Source organism: Dasypus novemcinctus, chromosome 7 (assembly GCF_030445035.2).
Source record: "Dasypus novemcinctus isolate mDasNov1 chromosome 7, mDasNov1.1.hap2, whole genome shotgun sequence".
NCBI classification, from domain to species: Eukaryota; Metazoa; Chordata; class Mammalia; order Cingulata; family Dasypodidae; genus Dasypus; species Dasypus novemcinctus.
In genome coordinates, this window is record NC_080679.1 from 6,328,623 (window position 1) to 6,337,626 (window position 9,004).

A 9,004-nucleotide genomic window follows, 5' to 3' on the forward strand; every position below is an offset into this window, starting at 1 on the left:
CCATTCACCTGTCCACCCACCCACCCATCCTCCATCCATCCATCTACCCACCCACCCACCCATTTATCTATCCTGTAAACTCATGTTGAGAACCTGCTGTGGGCTGGTGCAGGTTTCACACTAGGGAATAACACAGAAATGGCCTTGCACCTTGTTGGGAATGCTTACTGGCTCCCCTGGATCTCCAGGACACTTGAGCCCATGAGAGGATATAGCAAAGATAGGAGCGGCTGTCTGTCCAGCATGTGTTTGGGGTAGACCCCTGGGCTTTGCGTGTTGTGGACTTTCTGCCTTTCGGTCTCCCCAACAACGCTGTAAGGGAGGAACTGTTAGGAGGTGAGGCGACCGAGCCTGGGAGAGGTTGGGTGCATCTTGCCAGAACATGTGGCGGTGCTGGGATGTGCACCCCAGATCATATGTCCCCAAAGCTGATGGCACTCACCAGGTCTCACTGCTCCAACCGGAGAGAGGGGTTCCCCTTTCCTGATCTGGACTTCAGAATTTTTCTCGCAGAAATGATGCTGTAGATGATGCTGAGTAGAACTGGAGAAGTGAAAACAGTAATATATTTTTGGGTACATTGTTGGAGAAAGCGACATCTATGAGTTAACTTTATGACAATTTAGAACATGTTTCTGTGGGAAAATGTGTGTCAAGCTTCAAACAACTGATTTGGAAACTCAGTCCTGGAACTCAGCCTGTGTACAAATTAGGGACTGTCTGTAACAGTAAGAATTGTTTGTTTATTTTGACCTTGGACATAACCAGACTTTCCCTTTCTCACTCTTGTTCCTTCTCTTTTCATTTCACTGTGCTTTGCAAAGACCCGGGCTTCCTGTTCTAGCTCACTGGCAAAACCCACACGTTCCCTTCGCAGGGTATACATTTTTGTAAATACTCCCTAGAGATTTATTTCATCACTGTGGAAAATGAAATTATGTTTTCCTAAGTGATGGGATGTGTTTATCCAGGGACTCCAAATGGGCTCATGAGCCGTGGCCAGATTGTTCTGGAAATACTCTGGGTAACATAAGGAGCTGAGCCCTCCCTGGACATGTGACTCCCGGCAGGAGTGGACTCTGGCGGACGTGCAGCTGTGTGCCCTGCACATGCTGCGTCGCTCACACAGCACACACGGTTCCACTCCGTGGCTGCTGTAGGCATTGAGGGCTCGTGGGGCTGCTCCGGGGCCCCCCCAGCCCCAAGTGACTCATGCCTATTTTTAGGAGCACTGCACACACAGGTCGCCAGGTTTCCCGCCCACTGCTCTCGGAATTCCGTGTCCCTACATCTTAGGTCAAATGACTCAATGAGGTGGGGACTTTCTGAGACCTGGGCAAGTCTTGAGAAAACTGCACAGGGAGGGAAGGCAAATGAGCCATTTGGGGAACGGCTGACGTTATGTCAGTGACATTTGTCCAATGGTTTTATGGGCTCTGCAAGCCAATGGTTTGGAGAGGGGTGGCAAATAGTACTTGCCACCACCCCCTGTCCTTCGACTAGTGGCAGGCATGGTTAATGGATCATGATGCACTCTCCTTGTGCCTGGACACAGCCTCAGAGTGTGCCGGGATCAATTAGCTATGTCTGTCTGTCAGGGGAGGAGCATGCGGTGGCCAGTGTGCTGCTTTCCGCCACCATGGGTTGGAAAGCATGGGCAGATAATTTACGTATTGTCCAGAATTTCCTTATATCTCCTTTACTGACAACAGTTTATTAGTAGGTATGGAGCATCTTAATTTGGGATTCCTTCCAAGCAGAGCCTGAGCTGAGAACCTGAGTGCCAGCTGTTTATTTGGGAGATGATCCCGGGAAGAACCGGTAGTGAGGAGGGGCAGCGAGACAGGGCGTGAGCAACTGGGGTGCAGTCTCTCGGGAGGTGTGTCGAGCTCTCCTCCCAGGAGGTGAGGGGGGGGGCGACCAGTCCCCATCTCCAGTCCTGGCTGGGGCCGGTGGCCTGAGAGAGCCAGAGCCACAGGGGTTTGGGGTGGGAAGGCAAGGAGAGTGCGTGCCGGGGTGTGGTACAGCCTGCTCCAGAAGAGCAGTTGTGACAGGCAGCCTGGGGGGTGGAGAGAACACCAGGTCTGGCTTGAGGGGAGCCAGCCCCGACCCCCGCCTGGCTGAGCAGCACTGGAGAAGCTGCCCCACGTCCCCAAGCCCAGCTCCCTCCCCTGTGAAACAGCAGCTGCCATTCCTGCCCTGCTTCCTCCAAGGCGGCTCTGCAGATCGCGAACGTCTCGCTGGAAGTCTGTGTGAAGCTACTTTGGGGCTGCCTGCCTCCCTTCCTTCTATTCCCATCCTCTGTGTAATTTTGGCTGGTCCTCCCACTTCTCAGCTGACCGGGATGGGCCAATGGAGTAATCTCTCCTCCTGTCCCCAGGGATTGGCTCAGAAGGGGCGTGTGACCCAGGCGGGGCAATTGGGGGTCTTCCCTGGGATTGCTGAGTGGGCACTGGGATCCCAGACGTCTGCTCCCTCTGGGAGGAGGCTGTAAGTCTGGGCTTGCTGGAGGTCCCTGCATGTGCTGGGGAAAGCATCTGCAGGAGGATCAATCAAGGAGAGCCAAGGAGAGCCCAGCCAAGGGGGAGGACGGCGGGAGAGCACGGTGACCAGCCGCTCTGTGGGTCTGACTCCAGCTGCCGCCAAGACCGGTGCCACCTGGAGGTCTCCTGTTGGCACTCCTTTTTGCTCTAGGCATTGGCACTGGGGTTTCTGCAAGGTGCAGCACAGACCCTGCTAACGTGGGAGTAGAGCCACCTGGAAGTGACCACCAGCCGGCTGGACAGGGGCTGGGTTGTATTTGCCATGTTGAAGGTTCTCGCAGCCCCCGTCTCCTGGCCGCCAGGCATGGGCAGACCCTGCCCAGGCCCCGCGGGGATGCCTTTGCAGGCTGGATCTTCCACCCACGCCAGCCCCCGGGGGCCCCGTATCTGCCCCAGCCCTGCCCTGCATCTGGACGCTGAGTCCCCCACGCCTGCTTTCCTGCAGTGCCCGGGGCCGAGGAACTAATCCCGGCTGGACTCAGTAGGAGGCCTCCCCAGGGGCACGTTTGTAGCTTCGTGGTAGAATCTGTATTTCTCACACATCCCCAGTCGCCAGGACAGGGGAGGAGAGTGAGCGAGCCCGGAAGTCGGGGGTCTCGTCTCGGCAGGCTAGGTGGAGCTGCTTGGATGTCATGTTCCCTGCGTTTATGTGACTTTTGCTCTCTCTCACAGAACACAGTGCCATCTCTCTTATCATAAAACAAAGCTGCCAGTGACTTTACTCCCCTCCCCACTTTTGGGGTCAGCAGTACTCCGAGGTGACGGTCTGGGTTTATCGGGGGAGGCTTGCTCCGCTTTGCCCCGCGGGGCCCAGTGTGGCCAGCGGGGCCTCGGCCGCAGGGCTGGGAACTTGAGGCCGAAGGGAGGGCTCCTCCCATCCCAGACGCGCTCCCCCCGGCCCCTGTGTCTACTCCCCCCCTGAAGGGCCCCTGCCCACTCTCATCAGGGAACACCTGCTCCCCCAGGGCCTTCCTGGGCTTCCCGCTGGCTGGGCCGTCCCCCGTACCCCACATCCCCCCAGCCCCTTCCAGCCCCCGCCCACGCTCCCTCACGCTGCTCTCAGGGGCCTCGAGTCGTGGCCTCTTTGTGGGCAGAGGGACGGCCTGTGCACAGAGCAGCACGCCAGCACACAGTAGGCGCTCAGTAAGCAGTGGATGGGTCTGTGCGACACCGGCAGGAACCAGGGTCTGCTCCCAGGAAGGTGGGGCCTGCCCTGTCCGGCACCCCACCACCCAGGAAGGAAGGGCCTGGGAGCCCCGAGTTTGCAGGGAAATTCCCCAGCTGCTTTCCATTTTCTCAGGGGACCGGGGAGGAAATGGGCCTCAGCGGTAGCTGGAGGGGTCGGGCCCCAAGGGAGGAAATTGCTGCTGGTGGAGGCGGCTCTTCTGAGGCCGTACGAGGGGGGGCCTCTGGAGAGGGGGGCCGGCTGTCCCCAGAGACGGCCGGCATCAGGGGTCGTGGTGGAGCCCAGCACATTCTCCTCCCGCCCAGGGAAGTCACCACGGTCCACCCCCCACCGTGCCTCCGCCATCAGACTAGCAGTGGTGAAGGGCCAAGGACATGGACCCGCTGTTGTGTTGGGGTTCTGGCTGAACCCCTTGGGGGCCTCAGGGCCTTGGGGTGTCCTTGCTGAGCTGTGGCAGCCGCGGGGCCTGGACAGAAGGGGTGCAGCTCTGGGGCTGCCGCCAGCGGACGCCGGGGGCTTCCTTCTCCAGCCATCCGCGCGCGAGCGTGCCTGGGCACTGAGCGGGGGCTCCACGCACGTCAGGCGTTTAACAGCCAGCGGCTCCGTGCGCCAAGCGCGGGTGTTAGCACATTCCACGGAGAAGGAGGCAGGGGCTTTGAGCAGAACAATGGCCCTGGACCTGGCCTGTCGAGCCCAGCACCGCCCACTGGAACTTTCCACGGGAAAAGAGCCACTTGTGTGTCCAGTGTGGTAGCCGCCAGCCCCGAGTGGCACTGAGCACGTGAAACACGGTGGCGGTTACGAGGGCTGCATCTTTAATTTTATTGGTTGGCACTTAAACGGGGGCGGGGGGTGCTCTGGGCAGCTCAGGCCTCCAGTGGTCCCGTGGAGGCCCCTCCATTCCCAGCCCCCAGCCCAGCTCTCGCCCGAGCTCAGGACGGGCAGGCACTGCGCCTCCCCGGCACGGGACTGGACCCAGGTGGGTGCCCATGCCAGCCACCAGGACCCGAGAGGCGCCCTGCCCCTCGTCCTCGGCGACAGCGGGTGCTGCGAGCCGCCGGACCGCCGGGGGCAGCAGGTCCATCGAGAGCCGGAGGCCGAGGTGGGGAGACAGGCAGAGCGGGGCGGAGGTGGGGCAGGTAAGTCCTGCCTCCGCGAAGGCAGCCTGTGCGAGGACGCGTGGGCAGCTGGGAAGGGCTGTGTGGCGTGAAGAGTGTCCCCAACTTCACGTCCACCCGGAACCTCAGGATTGGACCTTGCAGGGAAATGGGGTGTCTGTCTGCAGATGCCGAGTGAGGCCCTCCCCGATTTGGGTGACCCTAATCCAATGGCTAGTGTCCTTCTAAGAAGAGGACAGACACACAGACACAGAGGGGGAGGCCATGTGACCGCGCGGGCAGAGCCTGCAGGGACGCGGCCACAGCCACGGGACGCCAGGCCCACCAGGGGCGGGAGGCGGCGAGGAAGCTTCCTCTCCCGGGCCCTGCCGGCGCCTGCCTTTCGGGCGCCCTGCCCCACGCCGGGCCAGAGGCTTTCCTGCCGTTTAGACCCGGTCGTGGAACTCGTCGCAGCAGCCGTGCTCTTGGTCTCGTGGCTTCTGCGGCTGATGGCTGAGCGTGGCGGGGGTGGACGGAGGGGCAGCTTAGAGGGGGTCGTGATGGGCGCAGGGGAGGTGCGCGGCTCGGCCCCGCTTCGCTGTAGCTCACTCTCTCCTGGCGGCCGTTCCAGGTTCGAGGAGCTGGGCTGGCCGGCCACTCAGTTCCTGACCCCAATTAGTGCCGGACATGGCGCCTTGGCAGCGCTCGTCAGTGGTCACTCTGTGCCATGTCCCTGCCCTGAGGAAATGTCTTTCAGCACTGATTTATGGATTACACTTGTAGTATGGAGACTTCCCAAGCCTCTTTTTTTTTAAAAGATTTATTTTTTATTTATTTCTCTCCCCACCCGCCCCAGTTGTCTGCTCTCTCTGTCCATTCGTTGTGTGTTCTTCTGTGACCGCTTCTAGTCTAGTCAGCAGCACCGGGAATCTGTGTTTCTTTTTGTTGCGTCATCTTGCTGTGTCAGCTCTCCGTGTGTGCGGTGCCACTCCTGGGCAGGCTGCACTTTCTTTGCGCTGGGCGGTTCTCCTTATGGGGCGCGTTCCTTGCGCGTGGGGCTCCCCTGCGCACATCAGCACTGTGTGTGGGCCAGCTCACCACACAGGTCAGGAGGCCTGGGGTTTGAACCCTGGACCTCCTGTACGGTAGGCGGACGCTTTATCACGTGAGCCACGTCTGCTTCCCTCACTCTTGACTACAGCACAGATGCCCGTTGACTGGAGGTTGGCACTCTGATGGCCTCTGCCATTTTACGGCTTTGTAAGCGTCCGTCCCCAGCCACGCCTGCCCTGACGGGCCCTGCCTGCCGGCCTCTAAGTCTGAGCTCTCTGGGCCAGCCGAGCCATCTGTCCAGAGGCGTCTCCTCTCACTCAGAGGAGCAGCCGCAGGCAGAGCCAGCCATCCCCAGGGGCCGCTGTGACCCGGCTCCCCCGCGCCCTCCCACCTCACTTTCCAGAACTTTCCTTCTCATTGCTCCAGCCAGGCCTCCTCTGGCCCCTCGCTGTCCACAGGATCCTCTCAGGGTCTGGACGTTTCCTGTGAGGACGTTCTCCTTCATTCCTTCAGGTCTCCTGGCAATCTCAGCGGGGCCACTCCAAAATCTCCCCCCTCCCCTCCCACTTCCTCTGCCCCTTACTTTACTTCTGCCCTTCCTCATCTCTCATATAATAGTAATTCATTTATTTATCTAGGCTGTTGGTGTCTCTTCCTCTAGAAAGTAATCTCCCTGAGGGCAGTGTCTGACTCATAGAAGGTTCTAGAAGGTGTTTGTTGAACACTTTGAGGCGGTGCCCTGTGATGCCATTCGGGCTGTTTGTGGCTGAGGAGAATCGACGTCACCGGCAGATAAGAGAAAGCAAGGCAGTGTATTTCGCTGGGATTTTGCAGACCAAGACTGACAGCGCTGGGTGACATTTACAGAGAAAGCAGTGGCAGCAGCGTGGGCAGGGCCCGGGGAAAGGCCAGCGGGACTTTCAATAAATGGAGGGGCCCCTTGGCCCCGTTTCCGCGCAGTCACTTATGTAAACACTTGCTTTTCCAGCCCGACCCCCTGCTCCCTGTGGAATTTCAGTGCAGCCGGCACCAAACAGGAAACAGTTGGGTTTCTGGAAAGTGCTTTTTTCGTCCTTGGCAGAAGTGCTGACTTAGAGGATCTTGATGTGGCCGTGGGGAAGCTGGGGCGGGATGTCAAGGAGTCGGTGGAAGGCGCGGGGGCACGGGGGCTTTCTCCAGGCTGGGGAGGACAGGACACAGGTGTGCCTCTCTGGGGTCAAAACAGGAGGCTGGAGCCAAGGTGCACAGGAGCTCCCCCTGCTGGAGGACACCTGGGGGGGAGGAGGGGGAGAGGGGAGTGAGGAAGAGAAGGGAATTGGGGAGGGGAAGGGAGAGGGGGTGATAAAGCGATGGAGGGAGGGAGGGAAGGAGGGGAGGGAGAGATGATAAAGAGGGGGAAGTAAGGAGGGGGAGGGAGGGGGTTATAAAGAGGGGGGAGGGAAGGAGGGGGGCGGAGGGAGGGAGTGATAAAGAGGGGGGAGGAGGGAAGGAGGGGAGGGGGTGATAAAGGGGGGAGGAGGGGGGAGGGAGGGAGTGATGGGGGAGGGAAGGAAGGGGAGATATAGAGGGGGGAGGGAGGCAGTGAAGGGAATTGGGGAGGGGGAGGGAGGGAAGGGAGGGAGAAGGGGTGATAGAGGGAGGAAGGGAGGGAAGGAGGGGCGGTGATGGAGAAAGGTGGGGGAAGGAGGGACGAGGGGAATGGGGTGGGGAGGCTTTGAGCAGCACCCGCTGCCTGGGCAGGTCCTGGGACCCAGGCCTCTCCCCCCCACCCCAGCTTCCAGGGCCACAAATCAAACCTGCCCGGTCCGGTAGTGGGGGCCGGGAAATAGCAGGGACCAGCTGGACAAACGAGACTTGCCGCACAGCCGCCTTCCCATGTCTTCTTTCAGGGGCACAGGCGGCCCCCTCGCCTGGGCCTGCTGCAGGGGCGGCTGTGGCCCCGTGCAGCCTGGTGGAGACCCTGCCTCGTCAGGAAGGCCCGCAGGTCGTGGCCCCTCCAGGTGCTGGCAGGGCCTGGCGCCACCTCGGCCTCCACCTCTCCTCCCCCATCTGGGCCTGGCCGGGCTTCCCTGCCTGGAGGGGGCTGAGGCCTGGGGGCCCCAGGAGCCCCCCCACTGAGGGTCTTTGCACACGATTTACTATAATGCACCTCCCTGCCCGGCTGCCTAAGCATCTTTCTGGAATTTGTCATTGTAATTCAGTGTCAGGGGGGCCTGGGGGCGCTGGCCACGAGCTACTCCCCAGGGCCAAGTGCTGGGCCTGGCCCCTCCCTCCACGCTCTCCAGGAGCCCCTCAAGGGCAGGCCTGAAATAAGATACCCGAATGTGAGGTCCCTCCAACTGCCCAGGGGACCCCTGCACCCTGCCTTGGGAATCCTTCCTGGAGGGCCCCTCCCCGGGGAGAGGACACCCCAAGGGTCTCAGCCCCCCTGGGCTTCTGGAGGTGTGCTTGGCAAGGGGCAGCTCCGGGCTCCCCACGGCGCAGTGCTCAGCACCCTGACTCAGCTTCAGCACCCATCTGGGTGGGAGGCCATGGGAAGCTCGGACAAGCTGGGCCAGCCGGACAGCTGGCTCTCCTGGGGCGAGCTGCCCCTCGGCCATCCTGCGTTGGGAGGGAGAGAGGGCTCCTGGCCAAGGCGGGCACGGAGGGCCGAGGACACCCACTTGTGCTGGCAGTGAGCGCTCCGGAAGCTCTGCATCGCCTCTTCCCGTCTCCCCTGCTGGAATGTCTGCTCAGGAGGCGGGGTTCGCCCTGCTTCGCCCACCCCTGTGCTCTGGCCGAGAACAGTGCCCGGGGCTGGGCAAATGCTCATGAGTTCCGGGCCAGCACCTCGAGCCCCCGAAGACTTTGCCACCTGCAGGCTTGGGGCACCATCTCTTCTACTTGTTGGGGTCCAGGCCCATCCTTTGACTTTCAGGCCTTGATTTTCTGATCAGAAAAATGTGGGAACAGCAGGCAAAGGAGCAAGAGCTGTTGGAGGGAGGGAGATGAGGCTGTAAGTGGGAAGGCCACGTGATGGCCTGGGCACACGTGGCCTGCTGGCATTTTGCTGGGAAACTGGAAAGGAGTGTTTATTGGAAGGCGTGTTTGCGGCACATCACTGTCAGATTGCCTAGGGCCACTGG